Source organism: Cavia porcellus, unplaced genomic scaffold, assembly GCF_034190915.1.
Source record: "Cavia porcellus strain 051 isolate PalLab524CR breed Dunkin Hartley unplaced genomic scaffold, mCavPor4.1 scaffold_41, whole genome shotgun sequence".
Classification (NCBI taxonomy): Eukaryota; Metazoa; Chordata; class Mammalia; order Rodentia; family Caviidae; genus Cavia; species Cavia porcellus.
The window spans coordinates 8,699,831-8,724,935 of NW_026947524.1; positions in this window are offsets into that span (position 1 = coordinate 8,699,831).

Below are 25,105 nucleotides of genomic sequence, written 5' to 3' on the forward strand. Positions count from 1 at the left end.
ATGTTTTTCTCACTCCTACTAGTGAATGTAATGTAACACACACCCATACAATGCGCACCACCCCGTGATGATTTTCCCACTCCTATTAGTGCATGTAATGTAACACACACCCATACAATGCGCACCACCCCGTGATGTTTTTGTCACTCCTACTAGTGAATGTAATGTAACACACACCCATACAATGTGCACCACCCCGTGATGTTTTTCTCACTCCTACTAGTGAATGTAATGTAACACACACCCATACAATGCGCACCACACCGTGATGTTTTTCTCACTCCTACTAGTGAATGTAATGTAACACACACCAATACAATGCGCACCACCCCGTGATGTTTTTCTCACTCCTACTAGTGAATGTAATGTAACACACACCCATACAATGCGCACCACGCCGTGATGTCTTTCTCACTCCTACTATTGAATGTAATGTAACACACACCCATACAATGCGCACCACGCCGTGATGTATTTCTCACTCCTACTAGTGAATGTAATGTAACACACACCCGTACAATGCGCACCACCCCGTGATGCTTTTCTCACTCCTACTAGTGAATGAAATGTAACACACACCCATACAATGCGCACCACCCCGCGATGTTTTTCAGAAACCTATCCAACATTGCCACTGCATGTTCCCTGACCTCCCAATGGTGACCACCCCGCGGTGCTTTTCTCCTTCCTACATTGCCACTCACTGCCTATCCTAATTCAGATCCTCCGATTCAAACCACCCCGTGATGTTTTTCTCACTCCTAGTAGTAAATGTAATGTAACACACACCCATACAATGCGCACCACCCCGGGATTTTTTCTCACTCCTACTATTTAATCTAATGTAACACACACCCATACAATGCGCACCACCCGGTGATGTTTTTCTCACTCCTACTAGTGAATCTAATGTAACACACACCCATAAAATGCCCACCACCCGGTGATGTTTTTCTCACTCCTACTAGTGAATGTAATGTAACACACACCCATACAATGCGCACCACCCCGTGATGTTTTTCTCACTCCTACTAGTGAATGTAATGTAACACACACCCATACAATGCGCACCACCCCGTGATGTTTTTCTCACTCCTACTAGTGAATGTCATGTAACACACACCCATACAATGTGCACCACCCCGTGATGTTTTTCTCACTGCTACTAGTGAATGTAATGTAACACACACCCATACAATACGCACGACCCCTTGATGTTTTTCTCACTCCTACTAGTGAATGTAATGTAACACACACCCATACAATGCGCACCACTCCGTGATGTTTTTCTCACTCCTACTAGTGAATGTAATGTAACACACACCCAAACAATGCGCACCACCCCGTGATGTTTTTCTCACTCCTACTAGTGAATGTAATGTAACACACACCCATACAATGCGCACCACCCTGGGATGTTTTTCTCACTTCTACTAGTGAATGTAATGTAACACACACCCATACAATGCGCACCACCCCGTGATGTTTTTCTCACTCCTACTAGTGAATGTAATGTAACACACACCCATACAATGCGCACCACCCCATGATGTTTTTCTCACTCCTACTAGTGAATGTAATGTAACACACACCCAAACAATGCACACCACCCCGTGATGTTTTTCTCACTCCTACTAGTGAATGTAATGTAACACACACCCATACAAGGCGCACCACCCCGTGATGTTTTTCTCACTCCTACTATTGAATGTAATGTAACACACACCCATACAATGCGCACCACCCCGTGATGTTTTTCTCACTCCTACTAGTGAATGTAATGTAACACACACCCATACAATGCGCACCACCCCGGGATGTTTTTCTCACTCTTACTAGTGAATCTAATGTAACACACACCCATACAATGCGCACCACCCGGTGATGTTTTTCTCACTCCTACTAGTGAATCTAATGTAACACACACCCATACAATGCCCACCACCCGGTGATGTTTTTCTCACTCCTACTAGTGAATGTAATGTAACACACACCCATACAATGCGCACCACCCCGGGATATTTTTCTCACTCCTACTAGTGAATGTAATGTAACACACACCCATACAATGCCCACCACCCCGTGATGTTTTTCTCACTCCTATTAGTGAATGTAATGTAACACACACCCATACAATGCGCACCACCCCGGGATGTTTTTCTCACTCCTACTAGTGAATCTAATGTAACACACACCCATACAATGCGCACCACCCGGTGATGTTTTTCTCACTCCTACTAGTGAATCTAATGTAACACACACCCATACAATGCCCACCACCCGGTGATGTTTTTCTCACTCCTAATAGTGAATGTAATGTAACACACACCCATACAATGCACACCACCCCGTGATGTTTTTCTCACTCCTACTAGTGAATGTCATGTAACACACACCCATACAATGCGCACCACCCCGAGATGTTTTTCTCACTCCTACTAGTGAATGTAATGTAACACACACCCATACAATGCGCACCACCCCGTGATGTTTTTCTCACTCCTACTAGTGAATGTAATGTAACACACACCCATACAATGCGCACCACCCCGGGATGTTTTTCTCACTCCTACTAGTGAATGTAATGTAACACACACCCATACAATGCGCACCACCCCGTGATGTTTTTCTCACTCCTACTAGTGAATGTAATGTAACACACACCCATACAATGCCCACCACCCCGTGATGTTTTTCTCACTCCTAGTAGTGAATCTAATGTAACACACACCCATACAATGCGCACCACCCCGGGATGTTTTTCTCACTCCTATTAGTGAATGTAATGTAACACACACCCATACAATGCGCACCACCCCGTGATGTTTTTCTCACTCCTACTAGTGAATGTAATGTAACACACACCCATACAATGCGCACCACCCCGTGATGTTTTTCTCACTCCTAGTAGTGAATCTAATGTAACACACACCCATACAATGGGCACCACTCCGCGATGTTTTTCAGAAACCTATCCTACATTGCCACTGCATGTTCCCTGACCTCCCAATGCTGACCACCCCGCCCTGCTTTTCTCCATCCTACATTGCCACTCACTGCCTATCCTAATTCAGAGCCTCCGATTCAAACAACCCCGTGATGTATTTCTCACTCCTACTAGTGAATGTAATGTAACACACACCCATACAATGCGCACCACCCCGTGATGTTTTTCTCACTCCTACTAGTGAATGTAATGTAACACACACCCATACAATGCGCACCACCCCGCGATATTTTTCAGAAACCTATCCTACATTGCCACTGCATGTTCCCTGACCTCCCAATGCTGACCACCCGGCGGTGCTTTTCTCCATTCTACATTGCCACTCACTGCCTATCCTTATTCAGACCCTCCGATTCAAACCACCCCGTGATGTTTTTCTCACTCCTAGTAGTGAATGTAATGTAACACACACCCATACAATGCGCACCACCCCGGGATGTTTTTCTCACTCCTACTAGTGAATGTAATGTAACACACACCCATTCAATGCGCACCACCCCGTGATGTTTTTCTCACTCCTACTAGTGAATGTAATGTAACACACACCCATACAATGCGCTCCACCCCGTGATGTTTTTCTCACTCCTACTAGTGAATCTAATGTAACACACACCCATACAATGCGCACCACCCGGTGATGTTTTTCTCACTCCTACTAGTGAATCTAATGTAACACACACCCACACAATGCCCACCACCCCGTGATGTTTTTCTCACTCCTACTAGTGAATGTAATGTAACTCACACCCATACAATGCGCACCACCCCGTGATGATTTTCTCACTCCTACTAGTGAATGTAATGTAACACACACCCATACAATGCGCACCACCCCGTGATGTTTTTCTCACTCTTACTAGTGAATGTAATGTAACACACACCCATACAATGCGCTCCACCCCGTGATGTTTTTCTCACTCCTACTAGTGAATGTAATGTAACACACACCCATAAAATGTGCACCACCCCGTGATGTTTTTCTCACTCCTACTAGTGAATCTAATGTAACACACACCCATACAATGCGCACCACCCCGCGATGTTTTTCAGAAACCTATCCTACATTGCCACTGCATGTTCCCTGACCTCCCAATGCTGACCACCCCGCGGTGCTTTTCTCCATCCTACATTGCCACTCACTGCCTATCCTAATTCAGACCCTCCGATTCAAACAACCCCGTGATGTTTTTCTCACTCCTAGTAGTGAATGTAATGTAACACACACCCATACAATGCGCACCACCCCGTGATGTTTTTCTCACTCCTACTAGTGAATCTAACGTAACACACACCCATACAATGCGCACCACCCGGTGATGTTTTTCTCACTCCTACTAGTGAATCTAATGTAACACACACCCATACAATGCCCACCACCCGGTGATGTTTTTCTCACTCCTACTAGTGAATGTAATGTAACACACACCCATACAATGCGCACCACCCCGGGATGTTTTTCTCACTCCTACTAGTGAATGTAATGTAACACACACCCATACAATGCGCACCACCCCGTGATGATTTTCTTACTCCTATTAGTGCATGTAATGTAACACACACCCATACAATGCGCACCACCCCGTGATGTTTTTGTCACTCCTACTAGTGAATGTAATGTAACACACACCCATACAATGTGCACCACCCCGTGCTGTTTTTCTCACTCCTACTAGTGAATGTAATGTAACACACACCCATACAATGCGCACCACACCGTGATGTTTTTCTCACTCCTACTAGTGAATGTAATGTAACACACACCAATACAATGCGCACCACCCCGTGATGTTTTTCTCACTCCTACTAGTGAATGTAATGTAACACACACCCATACAATGCGCACCACGCCGTGATGTATTTCTCACTCCTACTATTGAATGTAATGTAACACACACCCATACAATGCGCACCACGCCGTGATGTATTTCTCACTCCTACTAGTGAATGTAATGTAACACACACCCGTACAATGCGCACCACCCCGTGATGCTTTTCTCACTCCTACTAGTGAATGAAATGTAACACACACCCATACAATGCGCACCACCCCGCGATGTTTTTCAGAAACCTATCCAACATTGCCACTGCATGTTCCCTGACCTCCCAATGGTGACCACCCCGCGGTGCTTTTCTCCTTCCTACATTGCCACTCACTGCCTATCCTAATTCAGATCCTCCGATTCAAACCACCCCGTGATGTTTTTCTCACTCCTAGTAGTAAATGTAATGTAACACACACCCATACAATGCGCACCACCCCGGGATTTTTTCTCACTCCTTCTATTTAATCTAATGTAACACACACCCATACAATGCGCACCACCCGGTGATGTTTTTCTCACTCCTACTAGTGAATGTAATGTAACACACACCCATACAATGCGCACCACCCCGTGATGTTTTTCTCACTCCTATTAGTGAATGTAATGTAACACACACCCATACAATGCGCACCACCCCGTGATGTTTTTCTCACTCCTACTAGTGAATGTCATGTAACACACACCCATACAATGTGCACCACCCCGTGATGTTTTTCTCACTGCTACTAGTGAATGTAATGTAACACACACCCATACAATACGCACGACCCCGTGATGTTTTTCTCACTCCTACTAGTGAATGTAATGTAACACACACCCATACAATGCGCACCACTCCGTGATGTTTTTCTCACTCCTACTAGTGAATGTAATGTAACACACACCCAAACAATGCGCACCACCCCGTGATGTTTTTCTCACTCCTACTAGTGAATGTAATGTAACACACACCCATACAATGCGCACCACCCCGGGATGTTTTTCTCACTCCTACTAATGAATGTAATGTAACACACACCCATACAATGCGCACCACCCTGTGATGTTTTTCTCACTCCTACTAGTGAATGTAATGTAACACACACCCATACAATGCGCACCACCCCATGATGTTTTTCTCACTCCTACTAGTGAATGTAATGTAACACACACCCAAACAATGCACACCACCCCGTGATGTTTTTCTCACTCCTACTAGTGAATGTAATGTAACACACACCCATACAAGGCGCACCACCCCGTGATGTTTTTCTCACTCCTACTATTGAATGTAATGTAACACACACCCATACAATGCGCACCACCCCGTGATGTTTTTCTCACTCCTACTAGTGAATGTAATGTAACACACACCCATACAATGGGCACCACACCGTGATGTTTTTCTCACTCCTACTAGTGAATGTAATGTAACACACACCCATACAATGCGCACCACCCCGTGATGTTTTTCTCACTCCTACTAGTGAATGTAATGTAACACACACCCATACAATGCGCACCACCCCGTGATGTTTTTCTCACTCCTACTAGTGAATGTAATGAAACACACACCCATAAAATGCGCACCACCCCGTGATGTTTTTCTCACTCCTACTAGTGAATGTCATGTAACACACACCCATACAATGCGCACCACCCCGAGATGTTTTTCTCACTCCTACTAGTGAATGTAATGTAACACACACCCATACAATGCGCACCACCCCGTGATGTTTTTCTCACTCCTACTAGTGAATGTAATGTAACACACACCCATACAATGCGCACCACCCCGGGATGTTTTTCTCACTCCTACTAGTGAATGTAATGTAACACACACCCATACAATGCGCACCACCCCGTGATGTTTTTCTCACTCCTACTAGTGAATGTAATGAAACACACACCCATAAAATGCGCACCACCCCGTGATGTTTTTCTCACTCCTACTAGTGAATGTAATGTAACACACACCCATACAAAGCGCACCACCCCGTGATGTTTTTCTCACTCCTACTAGTGAATGTAATGTAACACACACCCATACAATGCGCACGACCCCGTGATGTTTTTCTCACTCCTACTAGTGAATCTAATGTAACACACACCCATACAATGCGCACCACCCCGCGATGTTTTTCAGAAACCTATCCTACATTGCCACTGCATGTTCCCTGACCTCCCAATGCTGACCACCCCGCGGTGCTTTTCTCCATCCTACATTGCCATCACTGCCTATCCTAATTCAGACCCTCCGATTCAAACAACCCCGTGATGTTTTTCTCACTCCTAGTAGTGAATGTAATGTAACACACACCCATACAATGCGCACCACCCCGGGATGTTTTTCTCACTCTTACTAGTGAATCTAATGTAACACACACCCATACAATGCGCACCACCCGGTGATGTTTTTCTCACTCCTACTAGTGAATCTAATGTAACACACACCCATACAATGCCCACCACCCGGTGATGTTTTTCTCACTCCTACTAGTGAATGTAATGTAACACACACCCATACAATGCGCACCACCCCAGGATATTTTTCTCACTCCTACTAGTGAATGTAATGTAACACACACCCATACAATGCCCACCACCCCGTGATGTTTTTCTCACTCCTATTAGTGAATGTAATGTAACACACACCCATACAATGCGCACCACCCCGGGATGTTTTTCTCACTCCTACTAGTGAATCTAATGTAACACACACCCATACAATGCGCACCACCCGGTGATGTTTTTCTCACTCCTACTAGTGAATCTAATGTAACACACACCCATACAATGCCCACCACCCGGTGATGTTTTTCTCACTCCTAATAGTGAATGTAATGTAACACACACCCATACAATGCACACCACCCCGTGATGTTTTTCTCACTCCTACTAGTGAATGTCATGTAACACACACCCATACAATGCGCACCACCCTGAGATGTTTTTCTCACTCCTACTAGTGAATGTAATGTAACACACACCCATACAATGCGCACCACCCCGGGATGTTTTTCTCACTCCTACTAGTGAATGTAATGTAACACACACCCATACAATGCGCACCACCCCGTGATGTTTTTCCCACTCCTACTAGTGAATGTAATATAACACACACCCATACAATGCGCACCACGCCGTGATGTATTTCTCACTCCTACTAGTGAATGTAATGTAACACACACCCATACAATGCGCACCACCCCGTGATGTTTTTCTCACTCCTACTAGTGAATGTAATGTAACACACACCCATACAATGCGCACCACCCCGCGATATTTTTCAGAAACCTATCCTACATTGCCACTGCATGTTCCCTGACCTCCCAATGCTGACCACCCCGCGGTGCTTTTCTCCATTCTACATTGCCACTCACTGCCTATCCTTATTCAGACCCTCCGATTCAAACCACCCCGTGATGTTTTTCTCACTCCTAGTAGTGAATGTAATGTAACACACACCCATACAATGCGCACCACCCCGGGATGTTTTTCTCACTCCTACTAGTGAATGTAATGTAACACACACCCATTCAATGCGCACCACCCCGTGATGTTTTTCTCACTCCTACTAGTGAATGTAATGTAACACACACCCATACAATGCGCTCCTCCCCGTGATGTTTTTCTCACTCCTACTAGTGAATCTAATGTAACACACACCCATACAATGCGCACCACCCGGTGATGTTTTTCTCACTCCTACTAGTGAATCTAATGTAACACACACCCACACAATGCCCACCACCCAGTGATGTTTTTCTCACTCCTACTAGTGAATGTAATGTAACTCACACCCATACAATGCGCACCACCCCGTGATGATTTTCTCACTCCTACTAGTGAATGTAATGTAACACACACCCATACAATGCGCACCACCCCGTGATGTTTTTCTCACTCTTACTAGTGAATGTAATGTAACACACACCCATACAATGCGCTCCACCCCGTGATGTTTTTCTCACTCCTACTAGTGAATGTAATGTAACACACACCCATAAAATGTGCACCACCCCGTGATGTTTTTCTCACTCCTACTAGTGAATCTAATGTAACACACACCCATACAATGCGCACCACCCCGCGATGTTTTTCAGAAACCTATCCTACATTGCCACTGCATGTTCCCTGACCTCCCAATGCTGACCACCCCGCGGTGCTTTTCTCCATCCTACATTGCCACTCACTGCCTATCCTAATTCAGACCCTCCGATTCAAACAACCCCGTGATGTTTTTCTCACTCCTAGTAGTGAATGTAATGTAACACACACCCATACAATGCGCACCACCCCGTGATGTTTTTCTCACTCCTACTAGTGAATCTAATGTAACACACACCCATACAATGCGCACCACCCGGTGATGTTTTTCTCACTTCTACTAGTGAATCTAATGTAACACACACCCATACAATGCCCACCACCCGGTGATGTTTTTCTCACTCCTACTAGTGAATGTAATGTAACACACACCCATACAATGCGCACCACCCCGGGATGTTTTTCTCACTCCTACTAGTGAATGTAATGTAACACAAACCCATACAATGCGCACCACCCCGTGATGATTTTCTCACTCCTATTAGTGCATGTAATGTAACACACACCCATACAATGCGCACCACCCCGTGATGTTTTTGTCACTCCTACTAGTGAATGTAATGTAACACACACCCATACAATGTGCACCACCCCGTGCTGTTTTTCTCACTCCTACTAGTGAATGTAATGTAACACACACCCATACAATGCGCACCACACCGTGATGTTTTTCTCACTCCTACTAGTGAATGTAATGTAACACACACCAATACAATGCGCACCACCCCGTGATGTTTTTCTCACTCCTACTAGTGAATGTAATGTAACACACACCCATACAATGCGCACCACGCCGTGATGTATTTCTCACTCCTACTATTGAATGTAATGTAACACACACCCATACAATGCGCACCACGCCGTGATGTATTTCTCACTCCTACTAGTGAATGTAATGTAACACACACCCGTACAATGCGCACCACCCCGTGATGCTTTTCTCACTCCTACTAGTGAATGAAATGTAACACACACCCATACAATGCGCACCACCCCGCGATGTTTTTCAGAAACCTATCCAACATTGCCACTGCATGTTCCCTGACCTCCCAATGGTGACCACCCCGCGGTGCTTTTCTCCTTCCTACATTGCCACTCACTGCCTATCCTAATTCAGATCCTCCGATTCAAACCACCCCGTGATGTTTTTCTCACTCCTAGTAGTAAATGTAATGTAACACACACCCATACAATGCGCACCACCCCGGGATTTTTTCTCACTCCTTCTATTTAATCTAATGTAACACACACCCATACAATGCGCACCACCCGGTGATGTTTTTCTCACTCCTACTAGTGAATCTAATGTAACACACACCCATAAAATGCCCACCACCCGGTGATGTTTTTCTCACTCCTACTAGTGAATGTAATGTAACACACACCCATACAATGCGCACCACCCCGTGATGTTTTTCTCACTCCTACTAGTGAATGTAATGTAACACACACCCATACAATGCGCACCACCCCGTGATGTTTTTCTCACTCCTACTAGTGAATGTCATGTAACACACACCCATACAATGTGCACCACCCCGTGATGTTTTTCTCACTGCTACTAGTGAATGTAATGTAACACACACCCATACAATACGCACGACCCCGTGATGTTTTTCTCACTCCTACTAGTGAATGTAATGTAACACACACCCATACAATGCGCACCACTCCGTGATGTTTTTCTCACTCCTACTAGTGAATGTAATGTAACACACACCCAAACAATGCGCACCACCCCGTGATGTTTTTCTCACTCCTACTAGTGAATGTAATGTAACACACACCCATACAATGTGCACCACCCCGGGATGTTTTTCTCACTCCTACTAATGAATGTAATGTAACACACACCCATACAATGCGCACCACCCCGTGATGTTTTTCTCACTCCTACTAGTGAATGTAATGTAACACACACCCATACAATGCGCACCACCCCATGATGTTTTTCTCACTCCTACTAGTGAATGTAATGTAACACACACCCAAACAATGCACACCACCCCGTGATGTTTTTCTCACTCCTACTAGTGAATGTAATGTAACACACACCCATACAAGGCGCACCACCCCGTGATGTTTTTCTCACTCCTACTATTGAATGTAATGTAACACACACCCATACAATGCGCACCACCCCGTGATGTTTTTCTCACTCCTACTAGTGAATGTAATGTAACACACACCCATACAATGGGCACCACACCGTGATGTTTTTCTCACTCCTACTAGTGAATGTAATGTAACACACACCCATACAATGCGCACCACCCCGTGATGTTTTTCTCACTCCTACTAGTGAATGTAATGTAACACACACCCATACAATGCGCACCACCCCGTGATGTTTTTCTCACTCCTACTAGTGAATGTAATGAAACACACACCCATAAAATGCGCACCACCCCGTGATGTTTTTCTCACTCCTACTAGTGAATGTCATGTAACACACACCCATACAATGCGCACCACCCCGAGATGTTTTTCTCACTGCTACTAGTGAATGTAATGTAACACACACCCATACAATACGCACGACCCCGTGATGTTTTTCTCACTCCTACTAGTGAATGTAATGTAACACACACCCATACAATGCGCACCACTCCGTGATGTTTTTCTCACTCCTACTAGTGAATGTAATGTAACACACACCCAAACAATGCGCACCACCCCGTGATGTTTTTCTCACTCCTACTAGTGAATGTAATGTAACACACACCCATACAATGCGCACCACCCCGGGATGTTTTTCTCACTCCTACTAATGAATGTAATGTAACACACACCCATACAATGCGCACCACCCCGTGATGTTTTTCTCACTCCTACTAGTGAATGTAATGTAACACACACCCATACAATGCGCACCACCCCATGATGTTTTTCTCACTCCTACTAGTGAATGTAATGTAACACACACCCAAACAATGCACACCACCCCGTGATGTTTTTCTCACTCCTACTAGTGAATGTAATGTAACACACACCCATACAAGGCGCACCACCCCGTGATGTTTTTCTCACTCCTACTATTGAATGTAATGTAACACACACCCATACAATGCGCACCACCCCGTGATGTTTTTCTCACTCCTACTAGTGAATGTAATGTAACACACACCCATACAATGGGCACCACACCGTGATGTTTTTCTCACTCCTACTAGTGAATGTAATGTAACACACACCCATACAATGCGCACCACCCCGTGATGTTTTTCTCACTCCTACTAGTGAATGTAATGTAACACACACCCATACAATGCGCACCACCCCGTGATGTTTTTCTCACTCCTACTAGTGAATGTAATGAAACACACACCCATAAAATGCGCACCACCCCGTGATGTTTTTCTCACTCCTACTAGTGAATGTCATGTAACACACACCCATACAATGCGCACCACCCCGAGATGTTTTTCTCACTCCTACTAGTGAATGTAATGTAACACACACCCATACAATGCGCACCACCCCGTGATGTTTTTCTCACTCCTACTAGTGAATGTAATGTAACACACACCCATACAATGCGCACCACCCCGGGATGTTTTTCTCACTCCTACTAGTGAATGTAATGTAACACACACCCATACAATGCGCACCACCCCGTGATGTTTTTCTCACTCCTACTAGTGAATGTAATATAACACACACCCATACAATGCGCACCAGGCCGTGATGTATTTCTCACTCCTACTAGTGAATGTAATGTAACACACACCCATACAATGCGCACCACCCCGTGATGTTTTTCTCACTCCTAATAGTGAATGTAATGTAACACACACCCATACAATGCGCACCACCCCGCGATGTTTTTCACAAACCTATCCTACATTGCCACTGCATGTTCCCTGACCTCCCAATGCTGACCACCCCGCGGTGCTTTTCTCCATTCTACATTGCCACTCACTGCCTATCCTTATTCAGACCCTCCGATTCAAACCACCCCGTGATGTTTTTCTCACTCCTAGTAGTGAATGTAATGTAACACACACCCATACAATGCGCACCACCCCGGGATGTTTTTCTCACTCCTACTAGTGAATGTAATGTAACACACACCCATTCAATGCGCACCACCCCGTGATGTTTTTCTCACTCCTACTAGTGAATGTAATGTAACACACACCCATACAATGCGCACCACCCCGTGATGTTTTTCTCACTCCTACTAGTGAATCTAATGTAACACACACCCATACAATGCGCACCACCCCGTGATGGTTTTCTCACTCCTACTAGTGAATGTAATGTAACACACACCCATACAATGCGCACCACCCCGTGATGTTTTTCTCACTCCTACTAGTGAATGTCATGTAACACACACCCATACAATGCGCACCACCCCGTGATGCTTTTCTCACTCCTACTAGTGAATGTAATGTAACACACACCCATACAATGCGCACCACCCCGTGATGTTTTTCTCACTCCTACTAGTGAATGTAGTGTAACACACACCCATACAATGCGCACCACCCCGGGATGTTTTTCTCACTCCTACTAGTGTATGTAATGTAACACACACCCATACAATGCGCACCACCCAGTGATGTTTTTCTCACTCCTACTAGTGAATGTAATATAACACACACCCATACAATGCGCACCACGCCGTGATGTATTTCTCACTCCTACTAGTGAATGTAATGTAACACACACCCATACAATGCGCACCACCCCGCGATGTTTTTCACAAACCTATCCTACATTGCCACTGCATGTTCCCTGACCTCCCAATGCTGACCACCCCGCGGTGCTTTTCTCCATTCTACATTGCCACTCACTGCCTATCCTTATTCAGACCCTCCGATTCAAACCACCCCGTGATGTTTTTCTCACTCCTAGTAGTGAATGTAATGTAACACACACCCATACAATGCGCACCACCCCGGGATGTTTTTCTCACTCCTACTAGTGAATGTAATGTAACACACACCCATTCAATGCGCACCACCCCGTGATGTTTTTCTCACTCCTACTAGTGAATGTAATGTAACACACACCCATACAATGCGCACCACCCCGTGATGTTTTTCTCACTCCTACTAGTGAATCTAATGTAACACACACCCATACAATGCGCACCACCCCGTGATGGTTTTCTCACTCCTACTAGTGAATGTAATGTAACACACACCCATACAATGCGCACCACCCGGTGATGTTTTTCTCACTCCTACTAGTGAATCTAATGTAACACACACCCATAAAATGCCCACCACCCGGTGATGTTTTTCTCACTCCTACTAGTGAATGTAATGTAACACACACCCATACAATGCGCACCACCCCGTGATGTTTTTCTCACTCCTACTAGTGAATGTAATGTAACACACACCCATACAATGCGCACCACCCCGTGATGTTTTTCTCACTCCTACTAGTGAATGTCATGTAACACACACCCATACAATGTGCACCACCCCGTGATGTTTTTCTCACTGCTACTAGTGAATGTAATGTAACACACACCCATACAATACGCACGACCCCGTGATGTTTTTCTCACTCCTACTAGTGAATGTAATGTAACACACACCCATACAATGCGCACCACTCCGTGATGTTTTTCTCACTCCTACTAGTGAATGTAATGTAACACACACCCAAACATTGCGCACCACCCCGTGATGTTTTTCTCACTCCTACTAGTGAATGTAATGTAACACACACCCATACAATGCGCACCACCCCGGGATGTTTTTCTCACTCCTACTAATGAATGTAATGTAACACACACCCATACAATGCGCACCACCCCGTGATGTTTTTCTCACTCCTACTAGTGAATGTAATGTAACACACACCCATACAATGCGCACCACCCCATGATGTTTTTCTCACTCCTACTAGTGAATGTAATGTAACACACACCCAAACAATGCACACCACCCCGTGATGTTTTTCTCACTCCTACTAGTGAATGTAATGTAACACACACCCATACAAGGCGCACCACCCCGTGATGTTTTTCTCACTCCTACTATTGAATGTAATGTAACACACACCCATACAATGCGCACCACCCCGTGATGTTTTTCTCACTCCTACTAGTGAATGTAATGTAACACACACCCATACAATGGGCACCACACCGTGATGTTTTTCTCACTCCTACTAGTGAATGTAATGTAACACACACCCATACAATGCGCACCACCCCGTGATGTTTTTCTCACTCCTACTAGTGAATGTAATGTAACACACACCCATACAATGCGCACCACCCCGTGATGTTTTTCTCACTCCTACTAGTGAATGTAATGAAACACACACCCATAAAATGCGCACCACCCCGTGATGTTTTTCTCACTGCTACTAGTGAATGTCATGTAACACACACCCATACAATGCGCACCACCCCGAGATGTTTTTCTCACTCCTACTAGTGAATGTAATGTAACACACACCCATACAATGCGCACCACCCCGTGATGTTTTTCTCACTCCTACTAGTGAATGTAATGTAACACACACCCATACAATGCGCACCACCCCGGGATGTTTTTCTCACTCCTACTAGTGAATGTAATGTAACACACACCCATACAATGCGCACCACCCCGTGATGTTTTTCTCACTCCTACTAGTGAATGTAATATAACACACACCCATACAATGCGCACCAGGCCGTGATGTATTTCTCACTCCTACTAGTGAATGTAATGTAACACACACCCATACAATGCGCACCACCCCGTGATGTTTTTCTCACTCCTAATAGTGAATGTAATGTAACACACACCCATACAATGCGCACCACCCCGCGATGTTTTTCACAAACCTATCCTACATTGCCACTGCATGTTCCCTGACCTCCCAATGCTGACCACCCCGCGGTGCTTTTCTCCATTCTACATTGCCACTCACTGCCTATCCTTATTCAGACCCTCCGATTCAAACCACCCCGTGATGTTTTTCTCACTCCTAGTAGTGAATGTAATGTAACACACACCCATACAATGCGCACCACCCCGGGATGTTTTTCTCACTCCTACTAGTGAATGTAATGTAACACACACCCATTCAATGCGCACCACCCCGTGATGTTTTTCTCACTCCTACTAGTGAATGTAATGTAACACACACCCATACAATGCGCACCACCCCGTGATGTTTTTCTCACTCCTACTAGTGAATCTAATGTAACACACACCCATACAATGCGCACCACCCGGTGATGGTTTTCTCACTCCTACTAGTGAATGTAATGTAACACACACCCATACAATGCGCACCACCCCGTGATGTTTTTCTCACTCCTACTAGTGAATGTCATGTAACACACACCCATACAATGCGCACCACCCCGTGATGCTTTTCTCACTCCTACTAGTGAATGTAATGTAACACACACCCATACAATGCGCACCACCCCGTGATGTTTTTCTCACTCCTACTAGTGAATGTAGTGTAACACACACCCATACAATGCGCACCACCCCGGGATGTTTTTCTCACTCCTACTAGTGTATGTAATGTAACACACACCCATACAATGCGCACCACCCAGTGATGTTTTTCTCACTCCTACTAGTGAATGTAATATAACACACACCCATACAATGCGCACCACGCCGTGATGTATTTCTCACTCCTACTAGTGAATGTAATGTAACACACACCCATACAATGCGCACCACCCCGCGATGTTTTTCACAAACCTATCCTACATTGCCACTGCATGTTCCCTGACCTCCCAATGCTGACCACCCCGCGGTGCTTTTCTCCATTCTACATTGCCACTCACTGCCTATCCTTATTCAGACCCTCCGATTCAAACCACCCCGTGATGTTTTTCTCACTCCTAGTAGTGAATGTAATGTAACACACACCCATACAATGCGCACCACCCCGGGATGTTTTTCTCACTCCTACTAGTGAATGTAATGTAACACACACCCATTCAATGCGCACCACCCCGTGATGTTTTTCTCACTCCTACTAGTGAATGTAATGTAACACACACCCATACAATGCGCACCACCCCGTGATGTTTTTCTCACTCCTACTAGTGAATCTAATGTAACACACACCCATACAATGCGCACCACCCCGTGATGGTTTTCTCACTCCTACTAGTGAATGTAATGTAACACACACCCATACAATGCGCACCACCCCGTGATGTTTTTCTCACTCCTACTAGTGAATGTAATGTAACACACACCCATACAATGCGCTCCTCCCCGTGATGTTTTTCTCACTCCTACTAGTGAATGTAATGTAACACACACCCATACAAGGCGTACCACCCCGTGATGTTTTTCTCACTCCTACTAGTGAATGTAATGTAACACACACCCATACAATGTGCACCACCCGGTGATGTTTTTCTCACTCCTACTAGTGAATGTAATGTAACACACACCCATACAATGCGCACCACCCCGTGATGATTTTCTCACTCCTATTAGTGCATGTAATGTAACACACACCCATACAATGCGCACCACCCCGTGATGTTTTTGTCACTCCTACTAGTGAATGTAATGTAACACACACCCATACAATGTGCACCACCCCGTGCTGTTTTTCTCACTCCTACTAGTGAATGTAATGTAACACACACCCATACAATGCGCACCACACCGTGATGTTTTTCTCACTCCTACTAGTGAATGTAATGTAACACACACCAATACAATGCGCACCACCCCGTGATGTTTTTCTCACTCCTACTAGTGAATGTAATGTAACACACACCCATACAATGCGCACCACACCGTGATGTATTTCTCACTCCTACTATTGAATGTAATGTAACACACACCCATACAATGCGCACCACGCCGTGATGTATTTCTCACTCCTACTAGTGAATGTAATGTAACACACACCCGTACAATGCGCACCACCCCGTGATGCTTTTCTCACTCCTACTAGTGAATGAAATGTAACACACACCCATACAATGCGCACCACCCCGCGATGTTTTTCAGAAACCTATCCAACATTGCCACTGCATGTTCCCTGACCTCCCAATGGTGACCACCCCGCGGTGCTTTTCTCCTTCCTACATTGCCACTCACTGCCTATCCTAATTCAGATCCTCCGATTCAAACCACCCCGTGATGTTTTTCTCACTCCTAGTAGTAAATGTAATGTAACACACACCCATACAATGCGCACCACCCCGGGATTTTTTCTCACTCCTACTATTTAATCTAATGTAACACACACCCATACAATGCGCATCACCCGGTGATGTTTTTCTCACTCCTACTAGTGAATCTAATGTAACACACACCCATAAAATGCCCACCACCCGGTGATGTTTTTCTCACTCCTACTAGTGAATGTAATGTAACACACACCCATACAATGCGCACCACCCCGTGATGTTTTTCTCACTCCTACTAGTGAATGTAATGTAACACACACCCATACAATGCGCACCACCCCGTGATGTTTTTCTCACTCCTACTAGTGAATGTCATGTAACACACACCCATACAATGTGCACCACCCCGTGATGTTTTTCTCACTGCTACTAGTGAATGTAATGTAACACACACCCATACAATACGCACGACCCCGTGATGTTTTTCTCACTCCTACTAGTGAATGTAATGTAACACACACCCATACAATGCGCACCACTCCGTGATGTTTTTCTCACTCCTACTAGTGAATGTAATGTAACACACACCCAAACAATGCGCACCACCCCGTGATGTTTTTCTCACTCCTACTAGTGAATGTAATGTAACATACACCCATACAATGCGCACCACCCCGGGATGTTTTTCTCACTCCTACTAATGAATGTAATGTAACACACACCCATACAATGCGCACCACCCCGTGATGTTTTTCTCACTCCTACTAGTGAATGTAATGTAACACACACCCATACAATGCGCACCACCCCATGATGTTTTTCTCACCCCTACTAGTGAATGTAATGTAACACACACCCAAACAATGCACACCACCCCGTGATGTTTTTCTCACTCCTACTAGTGAATGTAATGTAACACACACCCATACAAGGCGCACCACCCCGTGATGTTTTTCTCACTCCTACTATTGAATGTAATGTAACACACACCCATACAATGCGCACCACCCCGTGATGTTTTTCTCACTCCTACTAGTGAATGTAATGTAACACACACCCATACAATGGGCACCACACCGTGATGTTTTTCTCACTCCTACTAGTGAATGTAATGTAACACACACCCATAAAATGCGCACCACCCCGTGATGTTTTTCTCACTCCTACTAGTGAATGTAATGTAACACACACCCATACAATGTGCACCACCCGGTGATGTTTTTCTCACTCCTACTAGTGAATGTAATGTAACACACACCCATACAATGCGCACCACCCCGTGATGATTTTCTCACTCCTATTAGTGCATGTAATGTAACACACACCCATACAATGCGCACCACCCCGTGATGTTTTTGTCACTCCTACTAGTGAATGTAATGTAACACACACCCATACAATGTGCACCACCCCGTGCTGTTTTTCTCACTCCTACTAGTGAATGTAATGTAACACACACCCATACAATGCGCACCACACCGTGATGTTTTTCTCACTCCTACTAGTGAATGTAATGTAACACACACCAATACAATGCGCACCACCCCGTGATGTTTTGCTCACTCCTACTAGTGAATGTAATGTAACACACACCCATACAATGCGCACCACGCCGTGATGTATTTCTCACTCCTACTATTGAATGTAATGTAACACACACCCATACAATGCGCACCACGCCGTGATGTATTTCTCACTCCTACTAGTGAATGTAATGTAACACACACCCGTACAATGCGCACCACCCCGTGATGCTTTTCTCACTCCTACTAGTGAATGAAATGTAACACACACCCATACAATGCGCACCACCCCGCGATGTTTTTCAGAAACCTATCCAACATTGCCACTGCATGTTCCCTGACCTCCCAATGGTGACCACCCCGCGGTGCTTTTCTCCTTCCTACATTGCCACTCACTGCCTATCCTAATTCAGATCCTCCGATTCAAACCACCCCGTGATGTTTTTCTCACTCCTAGTAGTAAATGTAATGTAACACACACCCATACAATACGCACCACCCCGGGATTTTTTCTCACTCCTACTATTTAATCTAATGTAACACACACCCATACAATGCGCACCACCAGTGATGTTTTTCTCACTCCTACTAGTGAATCTAATGTAACCCACACCCATAAAATGCCCACCACCCGGTGATGTTTTTCTCACTCCTACTAGTGAATGTAATGTAACACACACCCATACAATGCGCACCACCCCGTGATGTTTTTCTCACTCCTACTAGTGAATGTAATGTAACACACACCCATACAATGCGCACCACCCCGTGATGTTTTTCTCACTCCTACTAGTGAATGTCATGTAACACACACCCATACAATGTGCACCACCCCGTGATGTTTTTCTCACTGCTACTAGTGAATGTAATGTAACACACACCCATACAATACGCACGACCCCGTGATGTTTTTCTCACTCCTACTAGTGAATGTAATGTAACACACACCCATACAATGCGCACCACTCCGTGATGTTTTTCTCACTCCTACTAGTGAATGTAATGTAACACACACCCAAACAATGCGCACCACCCCGTGATGTTTTTCTCACTCCTACTAGTGAATGTAATGTAACACACACCCATACAATGCGCACCACCCCGGGATGTTTTTCTCACTCCTACTAATGAATGTAATGTAACACACACCCATACAATGCGCACCACCCCGTGATGTTTTTCTCACTCCTACTAGTGAATGTAATGTAACACACACCCATACAATGCGCACCACCCCATGATGTTTTTCTCACTCCTACTAGTGAATGTAATGTAACACACACCCAAACAATGCACACCACCCCTTGATGTTTTTCTCACTCCTACTAGTGAATGTAATGTAACACACACCCATACAAGGCGCACCACCCCGTGATGTTTTTCTCACTCCTACTATTGAATGTAATGTAACACACACCCATACAATGCGCACCACCCCGTGATGTTTTTCTCACTCCTACTAGTGAATGTAATGTAACACACACCCATACAATGGGCACCACACCGTGATGTTTTTCTCACTCCTACTAGTGAATGTAATGTAACACACACCCATACAATGCGCACCACCCCGTGATGTATTTCTCACTCCTACTAGTGAATGTAATGTAACACACACCCATACAATGCGCACCACCCCGTGATGTTTTTCTCACTCCTACTAGTGAATGTAATGAAACACACACCCATAAAATGCGCACCACCCCGTGATGTTTTTCTCACTCCTACTAGTGAATGTAATGTAACACACACCCATACAAAGCGCACCACCCCGTGATGTTTTTCTCACTCTTACTAGTGAATGTAATGTAACACACACCCATACAATGCGCACGACCCCGTGATGTTTTTCTCACTCCTACTAGTGAATCTAATGTAACACACACCCATAAAATGCGCACCACCCCGCGATGTTTTTCAGAAACCTATCCTACATTGCCACTGCATGTTCCCTGACCTCCCAATGCTGACCACCCCGCGGTGCTTTTCTCCATCCTACATTGCCATCAATGCCTATCCTAATTTAGACCCTCCGATTCAAACAACCCCGTGATGTTTTTCTCACTCCTAGTAGTGAATGTAATGTAACACACACCCATACAATGCGCACCACCCCGGGATGTTTTTCTCACTCCTACTAGTGAATCTAATGTAACACACACCCATACAATGCGCACCACCCGGTGATGTTTTTCTCACTCCTACTAGTGAATCTAATGTAACACACACCCATACAATGCCCACCACCCGGTGATGTTTTTCTCACTCCTACTAGTGAATGTAATGTAACACACACCCATACAATGCGCACCACCCCGGGATATTTTTCTCACTCCTACTAGTGAATGTAATGTAACACACACCCATACAATGCCCACCACCCCGTGATGTTTTTCTCACTCCTATTAGTGAATGTAATGTAACACACACCCATACAATGCGCACCACCCCGGGATGTTTTTCTCACTCCTACTAGTGAATCTAATGTAACACACACCCATACAATGCGCACCACCCGGTGATGTTTTTCTCACTCCTACTAGTGAATCTAATGTAACACACACCCATACAATGCCCACCACCCGGTGATGTTTTTCTCACTCCTAATAGTGAATGTAATGTAACACACACCCATACAATGCGCACCACCCCGTGATGTTTTTCTCACTCCTACTAGTGAATGTCATGTAACACACACCCATACAATGCGCACCACCCCGAGATGTTTTTCTCACTCCTACTAGTGAATGTAATGTAACACACACCCATACAATGCGCACCACCCCGTGATGTTTTTCTCACTCCTACTAGTGAATGTAATGTAACACACACCCATACAATGCGCACCACCCCGGGATGTTTTTCTCACTCCTACTAGTGAATGTAATGTAACACACACCCATACAATGCGCACCACCCCGTGATGTTTTTCCCACTCCTACTAGTGAATGTAATATAACACACACCCATACAATGCGCACCACGCCGTGATGTATTTCTCACTCCTACTAGTGAATGTAATGTAACACACACCCATACAATGCGCACCACCCCGTGATGTTTTTCTCACTCCTACTAGTGAATGTAATGTAACACACACCCATACAATGCGCACCAACCCGCGATATTTTTCAGAAACCTATCCTACATTGCCACTGCATGTTCCCTGACCTCCCAATGCTGACCACCCCGCGGTGCTTTTCTCCATTCTACATTGCCACTCACTGCCTATCCTTATTCAGACCCTCCGATTCAAACCACCCCGTGATGTTTTTCTCACTCCTAGTAGTGAATGTAATGTAACACACACCCATACAATGCGCACCACCCCGTGATGTTTTTCTCACTCCTACTAGTGAATGTAATGTAACACACACCCATTCAATGCGCACCACCCCGTGATGTTTTTCTCACTCCTACTAGTGAATGTAATGTAACACACACCCATACAATGCGCTCCACCCCGTGATGTTTTTCTCACTCCTACTAGTGAATGTAATGTAACACACACCCATACAAGGCGCACCACCCCGTGATGTTTTTCTCACTCCTACTAGTGAATGTAATGTAACACATACCCATACAATGTGCACCACCCCGTGATGTTTTTCTCACTCCTACTAGTGAATGTAATGTAACACACACCCATACAATGCGCACCACCCCGTTATGTTTTTCTCACTCCTACTAGTGAATGTAATGTAACACACACCCATACAAAGCGCACCACCCCGTGATATTTTTTTCACTCCTATTAGTGAATGTAATGTAACACACACCCATACAATGCGCACCACCCCGTGATGTTTTTCTCACTCCTACTAGTGAATGTAATGTAACACACACCCATACAATGCGCACCACCCCGTGATGTATTTCTCACTCCTACTAGTGAATGTAATGTAACACACACCCATACAATGCGCACCACCCCGGGATATTTTTCTCACTCCTACTAGTGAATGTAATGTAACACACACCCATACAATGCGCACCACCCCGTGATGTTTTTCTCACTCCTACTAGTGAATGTAATGTAACACACACCCATACAATGTGCACCACCCCGTGATGTTTTTCTCACTCCTACTAGTGAATGTAATGTAACACACACCCATACAACGCGCACCACCCCGTGATGTTTTTCTCACTCCTACTAGTGAATGTAATGTAACACACACCCATACAATGCGCACCACCCCGTGATGTTTTTCTCACTCCTACTAGTGAATCTAATGTAACACACACCCATACAATGTGCACCACCCCGTGATGTTTTTCTCACTCCTACTAGTGAATGTAATGTAACACACACCCATAAAATGCGCACCACCACGTGATGTTTTTCTCACTCCTACTAGTGAATGTAATGTAACACACACCTGTACAATGCGCACCACCCCGCGATGTTTTTCTCACTCCTACTAGTGAATCTAATGTAACACACTCCCATACAATGCGCACCACCCCGTGCTGTTTTTCTCACTCCTACTAGTGAATGTAATGTAACACACACCCATACAATGCGCACCACCCCGCGATGTTTTTCTCACTCCTACTAGTGAATGTAATGTAACACACACCCATACAATGCGCACCACCCCGCGATGTTTTTCAGAAACCTATCGTACATTGCCACTGCATGTTCCCTGACCTCCCCATGCTGACCACACCGCGGTGCTTTTCTCCATCCTACATTGCCACTCACTGCCTATCCTAATTCAGACCCTCCGATTCACACCACCCCGTGCTGTTTTTCTAACTCCTCCTAGTGAATGTAATGTAACACACACCCATACAATGCGCACCACCCCGTGATGTTTTTCAGAAACCTATCCTACATTGCCACTGCATGTTCCCTGACCTCCCCATGCTGACCAACACGCAGTGTTTTTCTCCATCCTACATTGCCACTCACTGCTTATCCTAATTCACACCCTCCGATTCACACAACCCCGTGATGTTTTTCTAAATCCTACTAGTGAATGTGATGTAACACACACCCATACAATGCGCACCACCCCGTGATGTTTTTCTCACTCCTACTAGTGAATCTAATGTAACACACACCCATACAATGCGCACCACCCCGTGATGTTTTTCTCACTCCTAGTAGTGAATGTAATGTAACACACACCCATACAATGCGCACCACCCCGTGATGTTTTTCTCACTCCTACTAGTGAATGTAATGTAACACACACCCATACAATGCGCACCACCCCGTGATGTTTTTCTCACTCCTACTAGTGAATCTAATGTAACACAGACCCATACAATGCGCACCACCCCGCGATGTTTTTCAGAAACCTATCGTACATTGCCACTGCATGTTCCCTGACCTCCCCATGCTGACCACACCGCGGTGCTTTTCTCCATCCTACATTGCCACTCACTGCCTATCCTAATTCAGACCCTCCGATTCAAACAACCCCGTGATGTTTTTCTCACTCCTAGTAGTGAATGTAATGTAACACACACCCATACAATGCGCACCACCCGGTGATGTTTTTCTCACTCCTACTAGTGAATCTAATGTAACACACACCCATACAATGCCCACCACCCGGTGATGTTTTTC